The sequence below is a fragment of the Equus asinus genome, chromosome 1 (genome assembly GCF_041296235.1).
Source record: "Equus asinus isolate D_3611 breed Donkey chromosome 1, EquAss-T2T_v2, whole genome shotgun sequence".
NCBI lineage: Eukaryota > Metazoa > Chordata > Mammalia > Perissodactyla > Equidae > Equus > Equus asinus.
The window spans coordinates 116,698,490-116,713,928 of NC_091790.1; positions in this window are offsets into that span (position 1 = coordinate 116,698,490).

Genomic DNA, 15,439 nt, shown 5'->3' on the forward strand with positions numbered 1-15,439 from the left:
AATGAACATAAAAGATTGCCACTTTCCATTCATTTACTACCTTAGACTACAAGGTATCTTTCTGAGAGGTCATTTGCCTTGCCTTTCCAAATGGTAGGGCCGGGCTCATGGCTTATCTTTCCTTGTGGCTTTCAGAGATTCCAGGATCTTGACAAGCCACAGGAGATGCTCAGTTAATAACTAAAGTTCACCGTTTCACCCAGGACAGGTTGAAGAGTTACCGTGCTAGGTCTAAAATGGCCTGCTATGATCTCTGAGACTTGGGAAGGCCATTTTTAATGTGTGAGGGAAAGGATTTTCAGTTGTGCAGGATTTGAATTGTTTTTCTGTACCATGCAGCTCAGAAGTGAAATGGTTTAGATTAAGATAAATTGAACAAGAAGAAAGAAGACCCTGTATTCTAGTTCCAGTCTTACTAATTTCTAGCCATATGGTCTTGGACCAATTAATTAACTTCTTTTGAATCTCTGTTTCTTCATCTGTAAATACCATTCAAATTGAGCTATGGTGGTATTATTTGCTTACTGAAGGACAAAGAGATGTTTATGTACTACACTCAAAAGGTCAAACAGATGGGATTATTTTAGATTGAAAGTGCATGTGTAGGAGTCATGCCTTTTGTGAGCCATACAAATTCCCGTGGGGTCTGGTAACTTGCTATGTGCCCAGCAGGACCCCAACAGTCTTGTGACGGTGATAAATACGACACCATTCAACAAGGCCACTTTTTACACTGAGAGAAACCTGGGAAAGGAAACAAAACAAAAACATAGACTTCATTCCTAGGTAATTTGTGTGACTTAGGATGGGCCACTTTACCACTTTCAGCTCTTTAATTAATTCATAAAAAGAACCAAATTCTAACAAAGGAGGGAAGGCATGTAATTCGAACAGTAGGAAAGATTATCGAGCCCGTGAGGTGGGAAGTACAGGGCTCTGAAATGTATGGCTTCCTGCAATTCCTGGCTTTCTACATCCATTCCCCTCAAAAGGACAGACTTCTCATAAAAGTTAGCTCTGGACCATGCTAGTCAAGGCATTTATGGGAGTTGTTTAGGACGAGTGGTATGTTTGAATTGGGAAGGAGCTCAGAGATAGTTAAGGCTAACCTCTTAATTTTATAGATGGGAAAAGTAAGTCTCAAAGAAGTTATGTGAATTCTTCAAAATTGTATAGTTTATGAGAGAGCTGGAACCAGACTCACAAGGCTGTGAGCCGTTGGGGAATTCAAGTCTCTCTGTTCTGACCTGTTTTGCTTATTTTTGAGTTTACATGACAAAAGGTAATCTTATTTCCGTAATGTCTTAGTTTTAGAAAGCCTTGTCAATGCCCTCTCGTTTCTTGTCTGTAGAAAGAAAACGGATCTAAAAAGAAATTAATTTCACAAACACACTGACAGCCAGGAACTGCCCAGTGTTGGGCATTGATCATATAAATTTGCTACAAGATACTTGCCACCCTTGAATAGATTTCTTTTTCTTTCCTTCACATTATTGATATTCAGCAAGCTGCTTAGTCAGGAAAAGACAACACATTGTAAAGATATATACACACATAGAAAAGAGGAGTTCTATTTATGACTCTTTCCCACAGTGGTCTGGCTGTAGCACTGTCCAAGAGCAGTTTCCTCCCTTAGACATTAACTGCTGTCAATTTCTTCTCATGTGAAATAAGCAGATATTTTCTCTGCTAATGAGCTTTGTACTCCTTGGGAATCTTCTGTTTAAATCTGAGACTAAAAGAAAGAAGGCAAACTTTGTAGTGAGGGTGAAATGGAAATGACCATGGACTGTACTTCCCTCTCCGTCTGTGCATGGACATGGGAAAGAGTTTAGGAAAAAGGCAGTAGTTACAATGGCACAGTCCAGAAAACTGGGTGTCAAAGTCAGTGCCTGTGTCAGGGGGCTGCCCTGCTTTTTGCAATGTCTTGAACACTCTTAATCCTTTTGTGAATACTTGCTTGGTTGTAAGATAAGTCAAAGCAGAGTTGATGATGTCCTTGCTGAGAAAGAAATTGTGGCTGCTTGGATAAAGTAAAGGAGAGCAAAGAGAACTGTCTTTTAATAATAATAATAAAGTAATTTTTTATTTAGATCTGGCCTAGGAAATACGCCCTTTTGAAACTCTTCTTTTTTTCTTTTCGAAAAGTAAAGTGACCTGAAAGAGATTAAATGAGTAAAACGATGACTTTATGGGTTTAAAGCTACTGAGTTCCTACCGATCTCAATTTATACGGAAATTTACACCTAGATTCTGCACAAGAGAGGAAAGATTAACTGAGTCCCAAATGCACAGGAAGACACAGGACAGGCAAGTGAAAATTGTCCCAGGGGAACAAATAATCTCTCCAGCCCTGCAAATCATTTGCTTCTCCTCTATAGTTTGACTCTCCCAATCTGATTTCCAAAACAAATTAGTCCACCCCTGAAAAAAGAATACCAACTTTCCAACTGGCAATTACAAACGTGCCCCAGTCTGTGCGCATCTGATGAGTGAGCGTCTAGGTTATGGAAACAGAGATACCCTCTTCCCACTGTAATGTTTGTGGTGATAGGCTCTGTGTGGAAGATTAGTTCTCAATGTTATCATTCATGAATTACAGGGAATGAAAAACAGCAGGAAGGAAAGCAGTGAAGGATGTGCTAATGTTATGATGTTTTGGTAATATTTTCAAACCCTAAATTCTTCTCCTGATCAGACCATGTCACTTAAATTTAACACTGGAATAACATTGGCTTACAGAAATATTTTAACTGGTGTGACTTCACCCAACTCTGATGCCAGAGTTCAAAAGGGTGTGTAAATAAGATGGGAGGAGGGACACATTATCACTGACCAACAACAACAACAACAAAAGTAGCTCAAAACTGTTAACAAGCCTAAGTCGAGAATGATTGGAGGCTTGTGAAAAATACTATTTAATACAAAAATAGAAAAATTGCTTTTAGCAATATTCAGAGAAAGAAGAGTAATGGAGACCCAGTCATTGCACAGATAATGCAACTTTCACAATGTCACAGAGAAGGCAGAACTGCTGGTTCTATTTCCATCTTCTCTATCAGGGATCTTCGCTTTGGAAAGGAGCGGGCAAACGTCACCATTATGGTGGAACTGAAACCCTCACTTTGGAAAGTGGTGGCGAGGAAACAGCTGTATTCTGTAAGTCATCAGTTGAGAATCTAAGCTCAGAAAGTGCATGTTTAGAACATGAAATCTTTGTAAATTTGGTCACAAAATGTGTCCAATATGGAAAACTATGGAAAACTGAAAATGTTTCCCTCTATCCTGGAAAAATATAGATATAGGCTAATATTGTCCATTTCTTTTAGTAGCCTCCCGAAAATAAAGAAAAACTAGTGACTTTAATATAATTTCCCAAAAACTTTCTAGAAAATTACGCTAAGCTTATCAGCTTGCTTTCATGACTTATAAGTATCGGGAATAGAAAGCAGTGATAATTAGAAATCAGCACTGACTTATTAAAAACAATTCATGCCAAAATAAACTCATTGCATTTTTATAGTCTTCAGTCTTCAAAGTGGAATTTAATGGAATATTAGGTTAAACATGTAGAAATATGTGGAAATAAAGTCAGAGGAGACTCCGTTTATGGGAATTCATAACTGGCTGAAGAGCTGCATAAGTGCCATAAAATAATTTATGCCTCTATTAGTCTCTATTAGTGTGCAGCAAGAGTCAGTACTCAGCCAGCACTGTTGGATGTCTTTATTAGCAAGTCCAATGATGAAGTAGGAGTAAGCCAGGCTTACCAATTCCATGTCAGTTACCAAAATGGGCAATAAACAGACACCCCACTCTGCGGCTAAAGCGTGCAGGGCCTGGACTCCAAGGGGAGTTTGGATTCCAGCTCTACTTCTCAGGAGCTGTCTGGCTCTCGACCTGCACCTAGCAGGGCCGTGAAGGTCACGTGGGCTAATGCACGTAAAGTACTTGACTTGGTAGCTGGCACAAGGCAAGTTCTCTTTTCCTTCTCTTTCTACTCCCCTCTTGCCTGGAAAATGAGTTTTCAGAATTAATTTAACTGAGTCACTAGTGTTTTGGTTCATATGGAATAAGAGTCGTAAACAAAAATTGATCCAAGTGCCTAAAAACTGACATCACCTATATGCACAAAGTCCTCACTGTTCATGAGGCTGAATTCAAACATCACTACTAGTAGCTTCGGGTTTATTTTTTCAGGGTTTCCACTTAGCAAAAATACACACAAATAGTCATTATGTATTATTTCCTCTTCTTTCTAGGTAAAGGTTAACATGACAACTTTTTTTCACAAAAGGTACAAATACGCGCTATTAAGCACTTTTCTTTTCTCACCCAACGGTATATCCTGGAGACCCGAGACATCAGTATAGTGAGAGGTTACTCATTCTCTGGAATGACTCTAGTTAGTCCAGGTTTAGCAGGGTCAGTAGGAGTTTGCCAGACTTGTGGTGGAGGGAGTGGCTTTCCACAACCAGGAAACCGGATGTGTCAGGGTCTATTTGCCCATTTATTCAGTTTTTCAACAAATGTTTTTTGATACTTAATATGTGCCAGGCCATAGGCTAAATAGTTTTTCTTCATTATGTCATTTAATCCTCACCACAATTTTACGAAGTAAATAATATTATTATCCTCATTTTATAGATGAGGAAGTCGGGGCTAGAATGACTAAGTACGTCATCCAAGGTCAAAAGTTACTCCATAGAGGAAGTCCAATTTAGACCCACATCTTTCTCCAGAGACATGCTCTTAATCACACACTTGGCTTCCAGAGAAAGGGCAGGAATGGATCAGAGAGGGTGCTAGACGTGGGGGCAGCAGTGTAAATATCTGGGGGCGAAGGAAGATGAAGTGTAGAGGAACCGAAACTCACCTTGTGTTGAAGGACCTGTGAGTAGTACTAGCAGTTGCGCTGCAGGAGCAAAGCAGGAAACGTGGCAGAAGACGACTGCAGGTGCCGGCATGACGAGGGATTGGGAACCCAGCAGTGGGTGGCTTCAGTCCTGCTTCTTGAGCTTGGGCCAGGCTGCAGTGTGAGCATCCTGCTTCGTCAGGCCCTGAGCTTGGGACTGGGAGAGACTGCTGAGTCTGCGAGGCTGCAGGTTGCATGGGGTAAACTGCCACAGGAAAACCATGGAGTTAAACATGCTTGTGGGTGACCTAGAGTGGGCTCCGGGCTTCTCTGGGAAGCATGCGGGTCACCGGACCTCTTGAAGCTCTGTTGAGCTGCGACTCAGGCTCCTGCCTGGGTTGGGTCAGCACACTTTGGGTGTATCTGTTGTTTCTGCTGAATGCCAGTTGTGACAGTTGAGGTAATTGTCGAGCATCTTTATTTTTGACCCTCACTGTCCCTTTAAATTGCTTCACTGGGGCAAGCTCTTCTCTTTACAGTGATTGGCAGCCTCCGTGAAATCTTCTGTTACATTTAGATAATGAAGACTTTTACTTTATGTCACCAAACACTGTCACATTGGAATCATGAAGATGTCCCATATCAAAGCCCTCCCTGTTATTAGGGAAGGAGTGTAAGGCTGGCTTCTCCACTCTTTTCTTGCAGGATTTCTGTTCCTCTGTGCCTCTGTCCTCATTTGGCTAACTTTGGGGTTCTGAATCCCTTCCAAACAGGGCATGATGGAAGGGAGTGAGAAAAAGGTGCAGGAAAGTCCTCATTCACTCGACAATCCCCTGGTGATCCAGCTCCCCCTCTCTGGACTTGGCAGGTGGGCAAAGCCAGGTCATTCTACCACGGGCCCTCTCATGGGCTCTTAGAAAACCCTCATCTCTACCCCCACCCCTCAAATCAATGAAAGTCTTTCAACCACACTTCCCCTTGAGAAGGGCAAATGCTGCCCTGCTTAGGGTGATCACTTACTCATCCTTTAGATCCTGTGCATCCACCAGAAGCATCAGCGTCCACCAAGGTGTGAGTCATCATCTAGACACCCCTCTTACAGGACTTACAACAGCTCTCTGCCCGCTCAGCTCTGTGCTGGCTTCTCATGCGTGGCCTCCTCCAGGTCCTAGACCCACACTCACATATTCTTTGTTCCAGGACTCTGGGCCTGCTGCCTCATCTCAGCACAGCCCACTTCCTTCACATCCCTGTGGAAAAGATTCGTTGGCTCATCTCTTGTCCTCTAGATTTCCAGGTGGGAGTCAGATACCATCTAAAGTGCAAAGGACAAACAGTAAGTTGTTGCAGGAGTCGTAGTGAAGTTGCTTTGCTTAAGTGAGACTCCAGGGGCCAGCCCCTCCCACTACTCTCTCTAGAAAATTCTTCCTTGAGTCCTGTCTTGAAGTTCTCTGACTAGGTTTGAGGTTATGGCTATCATCTGCTCTCCTGGACAAGCAACGGCATGATTGTGACTCAGCAAAGTCCTTTTCAGATAAGTTGTCTCCTCTCTAAAAATTCTCTCCCGATCTCCAGCTGAAGACCCTTTTTCACTTTGATGTGGTTGAGGCATTTAAGAGTCATCTGAAGTAGATCTTAGCCACTTACTTTGAAACACTTTTGCTTCTTAGTCTATCTCCCCACTTCGAATGTGCCTGGGCCAAAAAATCCATTGAAATATCAGGTACACCATAGATATTATAACCAAGACAACCTCCTTTCCCTCTGCTTCAACCGGAGCACTCGACTACATGACTCTTCTGCTCATATTCCACAGTGGGAGCCCCATGTGACACTGGCAGCGTGATGGGGAAGACAGATAGCACGCAGGGACGCAGATAAAGCAGTCAGGACAAACTCGAGTGCATCGCGTGTCGAGGCAGAGCACACATGAGGAAGAGGTGAGTGGGGGCAGCCGGCTCTCTAGCTGTGCAGCCTTGGAGCAGCAGCACGTAACCAAGAAGGTAAAAGATAAATGCCTGGGTTCAAATCCCACCTCTACCACCTACTAGCTATTTGACCTGGTGAAGGGATTTATCCTCTCTATGACTTGGTTTCCTTATCTGTAAAAGAAGGATGATACTAGTTCCCTCTTATGGTTGTTATGAGTCTTCAAGGAGTTACTGTTTATAAAGTGCTTGGAAAAATGCCTGGCATATAATAAAGGCTACATAAAATTCCTTAAATAAATATAAAATGCTACTGTCTTTGTCTAAGTCTTAGGCCTTTGTGCTGAATGATTCAGAATTACCTTTCATTATTCAACTTAGCCATGGTTTCTTCTGAAAAACTTCAAATAAAGTTGTTGAGTTACTGCTTTCAACTCAGATCCTCGACATTCATTCAGGCATCACTTTTCCATGCTATCAAAGTATTGTATCCATATCAATATCACCACAATTATCCCACGGTATTGCAATTGACCTTCTCTCTCCATAGACTAGAAACATGCTGTTGAAAGTGGGAACCACAGCTGTATGACCAGAGGATCTGACACCCATTAAATATATGGTAACTGGATTAATAGAGGAATGAGCGATAGAGAAACTGTAATAGATAAGGATAAGATTACATACTTACGATTTGATATTTTTCTTTCTTTCAAGGTAGGAAGTCTTCTCCAGTTAGTTAGATATTTCACAGGTTCTACACAGAATCATAGTGTCCCGAGTCACTTATAAGACAAAGAGGCTGAGGATTCAACTAAAATTTAAATTTACAGAAACCTCAGTTGAGTTTAATTACTCCATGTAATATTTGCCACACTCGTCCAATATGTTGAAAATAGAATTCAGTTCAACAAATATTTATTGAGTGCCTTTCTGGGCACAGCCCTGTGAAAGATGTAAACAAGGGTAAAAGCTGGCCCTGCCATCCAGGAACGAAGAGTCCAGCAGAAAAAACAGATTTATAAGGGACTTATAAAACAAGGTGGAGTGTAACAAAATAAAAGCCTGGGGTTCTAAAGGAGAGGGGGTCATTTATTCACTGCTTCTTTTTAAGAGTTTGTTTTTAAAGTGAAGTTCCAATTCCTAATTACTTTGTGTCTTTCTGATTTGTTATCAACATTCCCTCTCTTGAATTTACTGTACTAACTGTGCCGGAAAAACAATTACATAATTGATTCTACAATTCACACAGAAATCAAAAGTCTGTTTTACAACAGACCTTCTTTTCCATCTTTCAAATTCTGTTTTCTTATCTTTTGAACGAGCCTAGGTTAATCTGTGTAGCATTTAGGTGGCAGTGTTCCCTGTATAAGATATTAGTGTTGTCAGTATAGAATTTTGGAGCTTGAAAGGAATTCAGAAGTCATCTAGTATAAACTTTATTTCTTTCTTAGTTTCTCTCTTTCTTCCTTTTTTTTTTTTTTACAAAAATCAGGAGGTGGCATAACTTAACAGCAAAGCTAGTCACCAGAACAGGCAAAAGAAAGCTCCGACGTCCTGATGCCCAGTACAATTCTTTTTCCCATTATACCATGCTGCTTCTAGAATAATTTTAGACTATAGGAAATGCAGTCCTCGAGAAGATATTTATAAGTCTCTGGCTCATTTAGCATGCCGTTGTTTGGGATATCCAGCTGCACACTTTGTTCTTGTCAGTAATAAATTGTTTCCTGACAATTTGGTTGACAAATGGGATCCCAGCCCCAGTGATTTGCACACATCTTTTAAAAAATGATCAGGTTAACCATTCCAAATAGGCTTTTTGTCCTTCACTCATCTTCTAGAATGGAGAGAAGGAAGACACAAGATCCTCAATAAGAGCATAAATCACAAGTACAGACAGAACTCGGTTTATGTAACACTTAGGGAGAAGGTGCCCTTTTATGAGCTTTTGTAATCCAATGGAGATTCTCTGAAAGCCACAAAACCTCTCCTCTGCCCTGAAACTGGCTAAGTTTGCTTTTCCAGCTTCCCAGTGGGCTAGGATACAAAGTTTGTGGACATTTCAAATATTTGAAAAGCAAAACAGGATGAAGAGGCCGGGGTATGCAGGGGTGGCCAATAAGGATTCTTTTACAACTCATATTTCTCTATTGGAAACTGAGCTTTCTGGTCACATCGGGGCAGAATAATTGATAGCAGCTGCAGATGGGAAGGTTTGAGCATGCCTCTCCCCAGGCGATACTTTCTTTGGTATTCTCTATGGTATGTTGTAAAGTATAGCAGTTCAATATTGAGTCATAGTTTCTTTAGTCACCTAAGTGGATTAAAACGATTTATTTATTCATTTTTCTTCATGAAACTTGCATTGTTCTATGTTCTTCCTTAGTCCACCTCTGATGGCCATGACATTTGCCCTGTTATCAGTGCAGGGGGTGTCGGGGACACCTTTTCCAGGATGCAGTGTGGAGCAGAAAGCGAGTAAACACAGTGAAGACAGGCTGACACCATCTCAGTGGCCAACTGGCCTCTTGAAGTCCGGAATCCTCGGCCTGATCAGTGAAGAGAAATGAGACTTAAACGAACGGGTCCTGTTTGAGCTTCCATTGTTAACAATAGCAAGATAAAGAAGAGCAAGTTGATCCTTGAAGTGTTTGAAGGTCTTAGTATAAGCAATAAACAAGTTGGAATTTAAGAGAGAATAATAACTCAAAATGGTGAAAAAGAGTCCAATATATTTCAAAACTGACAAGTTAAAAAGAGAAATAGAGGAGCTTTTCTAAGATGGATCCTCTTAAAAGGCAGTTCTTTGATTCCTTTAATAAAATATTTCTTCAAGAACTTCGTATTACTTTCCTTTAGTGAAGAGTTCTCATTTTAAATGCTCCTGTTATGGTAAATAGAATGGAAAGGGTATGAAAAGGCTATTAAAATAATTACAGAAGTTCAGGTCATAAATTATCTGTTGATTCAGCCTGTCAGCAGGTAACTCAATTGCTTCAATGTTAAGACTAATTGGCTAGACTAGAGAATTCGCTATAAATGACTTGAGACATCTGGATCAGATATAAGTTAGCAGCTCTGCCAGTGGGATCCAATCTGCACTGAGAATTCCCCGCGTTTGAGCAATAGTCATCAGGTGTTATTGTGTTATTGGAATTTTGTGATATTAGTTTACCATCATGCCGCAAAGCATGATGGGATAAAACATAGGCATTATAACAGCGTGGGATAATGGTAACCAGGAATTTGGGTGGTTCATCTGATAGAACATGGCCAAATGAAACAGTTAGCTAGTGAATGTTTACCATGGACTGGTTCATCAGCTAACTAAATTATTTTCTGTTGCTATGTTCAAGAAAACTCATATTTAACCAGTTTTGCATGCTTCCTAAAATGCCTAACCTAAAAACTACCATCTTGCCCAAACTCCTCCTTTCCTGCCCCTTTTAAAAACATAAGACCAGGCATAGTTTATACTTTCATATTGGCATGTGTGTGTTTATGTAGAGTGGATCATCTGAAAAGAATCATTTCTTTTTTAAATAAAGAATCTCCAGGGACCAGAAAAATGCAGGGTCTAGCCAAACCCGGAAATGAAGTCAGCAGCAAGGCACCGTGGTCTGACTTAACCCCCATATCTTTGTGATTTGCCACTCAGCTATTGTCCTCTCTCTGTAAACATTGCTAATTGGCTGAAAAACAATAAAACCAGGACAGTCAACAAAATCCTGCCTTACTGGTTGCGTTCACCTAGTGACCAGCAAAGCATTTTCAGTGTGACCAAGGGCTCGTTCCGCTCTATCTGAAGTCCTGATGCCTTTTTACTTCAGTAAAAGAATCATTTGAACTTTAAAATTATATCAATACCAAGTGTCTCACTTAGTCCTGTGTTTGCCGGAAAAAGAGGTGTTCTGCAAAAGTAAATTTCCTAAATATTCAAAACTCACACGTTTTTAACTTTAAAACTTAAAAAAAATCTGATTATTTTTATTGGAGACATTTATAATTATATTTGAAACTACGCTCTTAAACATATTAGAGAGCATATTAAACATAACTATTTTTATGACTGAGGTATAACTATAAATATGTGTACCAATGCAGGCCCATTAAAAGTATAGACAAGTTTTGCCTTTTAATAAATCTCAAGATTTTCTCAAATTACTATATTTTATTTGTCTGCTTTTAGTAGTTTTTCTTTTATTTATTTATTTATTTTGAGGAAGGTTAGCCCTGAGCTAACATCTGCTGCCAATCTTCCTCTTTTTGCTGAGGAAGACTGGCCGCGAGCTAACATTTGTGCCCATCTTCCTCTACTTTATACGTGGGACACCAAGCGTTGCATAGGTCTGCACCCGGGATCCGAACCAGCAAACCCAGGGCCACTAAATTGGAACGTGTGAACTTAACTGCTGCACCACAGGTCTGACCCCAGTAGTTTTTCTTTTAGTTATTTGTCCTTGTCATTGTTGGAGTGCTTGCTCAATTACTCAGTTCTATCTTTTTTCCATTTATAGCTTCTAATCTACCATGGTCTAGAAAGTGCATAGTTAACATTCTTAAAATTTTGTGAAAACAGGAGAAAAATGTATTATGAAGTGAAGGGATTTTACCTCCTGGATGTCAGGAAAACTATTTCTGTTGCCCAGAGGCCTTATTTGCTTATGTAATTGAGGGACAAGAATTATTTGTTTTCAGATGACACTAGATTCGCTTTGTAGGGAAATTCTGTGATGTCTGTGTAACTCTGCCACTAAAGTTCCAGGTGCTTTAAGATGTTGGTGAATGTAGAATGAACATACTGATAATAATAAGGGCTCTTATAGACATGCAAAATATGCATTCTAGCACATATTCATAAGTGGCTGTAGTATGATGAAAATGTTTTGATGTCAGGAAAATGAATGCTCAAAAGGCTGACATAAATATTGTGGTGTATATGTTTTGTTTTAATACTAACTTAGCTATTTTTAGTTTGAGTGGATCCAATAAAAATCATCTGCTTATGTTTCTGTTTACACATTCTAAAAGGGAGCATTAAGCCAAAAATCATTGGCAGAGAAAAAAACAAGCTAAATGAAAATTAGAGATGGACAACTTATTGCCATATAGAGGCAATTAAAAATCTCGAAATCTTTGTAAATGTGAGAGGATTCCATGAAATCTCTTACTGAGTCTTTAAAAAATATTTATTGCTTGATTTAACATGTTTCCCCCTTAGGGAGCAAATGAAGCATTTAATGTATGTTTCTAACATTCACACTTAATATAACTAGCCTTTTCATTAAGAAAGAGCTCAGCATCCTAAAATCCTAGGATACTCTGTTGTATAAGCCATATTAAAGACTTCTTAATAAGCATTTCTACTTTTTTACTTCTGATCCAGGAAGCTTCTTTAGTAGGTCACAAGTAAACTTGAAGTTTAATTGCATTTTGAAATTGAGAGCACGTTCACATAGTTACTAAAGTTGGAAAGCAACGTATGAAATACACGGTTTATTTTTTCAAATAGAAATTTTGCAAAGTTACTACTTGGAAAATTGCCCTAGAAAAATATATGTGAATTTGTATTCTTTTTTAAAAATTTATTTTGTCAAAGTCTTTCCTCTTTAAAGTTTTCTACATTTTTTCTAAGTCGTGAACTTGTTCCAGCGCTGTTGAAATAGTTGTATGGTTCCATCTATTTCTTGTGTTTGCGTGTCTGTGTGTGTGTGTTGGTGGGTAGCATGAGTGGGATATGAGGAGTAGGTTGTAGAGGAGAAAACTGAGCGAGATTTGGGGGTATATATGTGGTGATGTGTTGGGCAGCTCATGTTAACCTTGTGATCTGATTGCCTTCGGCTTGACTGACAACAGTAATTTTTCTTCCTTTACTTTTTTTTCCTAAAAAAAAATCACTAACAAGTCAAGGGGGGGTCACAGGATCAAATTAAATGCTCTTGGTGAAAATGGCCTTCATGCTGCAATGCTCTGTGAGAATGGTGCATGGCCAGCGATGGAGTCAGGCCCCAGTTCCTGCTTCATCCTCACACACAGTGGCTTGTTTATATCTTTCCCCTGGCTAAAAAGCAACAACAGTAAATACAGAGACGATTTGCTCTGCTTTTTGCCATCTTTCTGTGTATCGTGCAACAGTTTGGCTAATGGGGCAGAAAGTTAGCGAGTTGACTCCCAGGAGAGATGCCAATTCCTTGTGTCTTATTAAAACATTCAACGGGATCAACTTCACTTTAAATATTAAAGAAGTGCCCCCTTAAGGCACTTTTTCTGAGCTCAAAAAGCAATTCATTTCACAGAACATGAAAAACAAATCATCAAAATAAACTTCCTGAACTGTATTTGTGAGCTAATTCTCCATATACTTATAAATATTATTAGGAGTATTGGCTAAATGCTACCATATGTTAGGGCAGAATTTGTAAAGTTAAAATACCATACACATCACAAAATAACTGGGGTTGGCTACGTTTATCATCCTTAGTTATTTCAACTTTATACTCGTGGTGTGTTATGAAAGCTGTTCCCCTCTAAGGAAAATGTGCTGTGTGTAAATTATTAACTCATTGATTCCTGAGGTCCTTATGCCTAAGCACACAACAGCTTATTTTTCTCTAGCTTGCTGGTTTCATAAATGTGGAAACTGAAAGACTTATAGCAGGAAATCAGTGCTAGAGCCAAAAATAGAATTCAGGTTTTTCAGTTCTTAGTACAAGGTTGAAGAGCTTTTGCATAGAAATAAATTATTGCTATTTATGGGCATGATATCAATTAAGATTAGGAAAATTGTTTTTGACTTACCATTATTTTAAATTATTTTAAAATGCTTTAAAGCCTAAATATGACATTTTGGCTTGGGAAAACATCTTGCCCTTAAAGCAATGTCACTCAATTGGAATTTATCCAATGAAGTTAGTAATAGGCTGAGAGAAAGGGAGAACTTGGTGGAGCCAACACAACTCAATGTGTTCCTGTAGTCACATACGTATCACGAGCGTGGTGGGCACCTGCTGCGTGGCGCTTGGAGAAAGAGGGGTCAGGGAGTTAGAACTAAGAGGATCCAGTCTTGAGAGGAAAAGAACAAGTGTATGATGGCTTTTGGGTGATATCTCTCAGAATTCTCCACAGGCGTCTCAAGCTATTTGGAATTTTCTGAAAATGATTTCTATTGTATATGCTCAAATCATATGCTTAATAACAGCTCATTTTAGGGTCACCCATGAAGAATGTGTTGCAAATACACTTTGAGGATGTGACTATAATAATAACAGAAGGTAGCTGAATCTAATAATAATTTGACAAATACTAATGAAGAGTTTACCAAGCAGCATCGATTTAAAGGGTGCGAATAAAGCTAAGGAAATAATAAAAGAAAGAAAACCCAAACAAGTGCAATTTGTGTCTACAACAGAATAACTTAGCTTTCACGTGATGGAATACTTTAGGTGATATTTTACATTTAAGCATTTTCTAAAAGACTGAGGAATTTTTTAGGAGCTCCTCAGCATTGTAGTTGCTTTTTTCTTTCCTTAATATGCTTCGAACACCAAAATTGCTGTGAGAATCAGTGAGATTGTAATCATACTATATAAATATGTTCCCAGTCACTTGAATTCAAAAATTAAAGGAACAAGACAAATGACCAATGGGTGAGGCATAAAAAGAACTCAGTGGTTTTACACTGAGAAGACAGAGGTGGGGAAAAAAACCTAGGAAACTACATTTTTATTAAAGATATTTTCCATTTACATGTATAGATTCAGTGTCTCAACTGTGAAAATTAATAGGTATTCAAATTCTAAGAAAATTTGATGTAATAGTGGTCATTTCCATAGTAAAACGTGGCTTTTGATTGTTTCCCAGAGAAGCGAGATTCTGTTAATTAGAGCCTGTGTGGGGATGGGCGGCAGAGGTGGGGAGACGAGAGTAGGGAGGGCTATACTGATGGGTTAATGAGGGACGCCGTGGGTTCCAGGGGTCCTCCATCCTTGTTGTTCATGAGAATTATCTGAGGAGCTTTTAAGGAATTCTGACGCCTGCCACAACCTCTCTCCCCTTCTGGAACGCCCTCACCCCCATATTCTGATTCAGCTGAGAGTGAAGGACAAGCAAAATACCATCTTTGGGCAAGATTGGAAGAGCGGATTTTCAGTTTGCAAATTCTGGTCTGGTGACTAGTGCTGAAGATCACTGAGAACAGTGACGAGGGGAAAAACCACTGAGAAAATTATAATATAGACAGCATCAGGAGAGAAAGAGAGTGAATTGACAGAAACAGTGGGAAAAGAGGCCTGCCATTCATGGACAAACATGTATAAGGAACTTAATTGAGATGAGTAGGAGGTAAGTGAATATTCCCAAGAGATATATCGTTTTCTATGTATGGATGTAAAGTAGATAATTGGTATTTCTGGGTTAACCTCCCCAAAGCCAGCTTTTTCACACTAGATTTCCAGCAACTGCTAACAACTTCCACTATGCATTCAGCCAGAAGTCTCTGAAATTGGTACCAGACAAAGAAAGCCCTCAGGCATTCTCAGCAGGCCACAATATTCTGGATCAATTAACTAAGAAAGGAACAAAAGGACTAAATTGGTAAGCCAATGGTAGGACTGAGAATATCTATGAGGTTTCTACCCTGAAACAAAATAGTTCA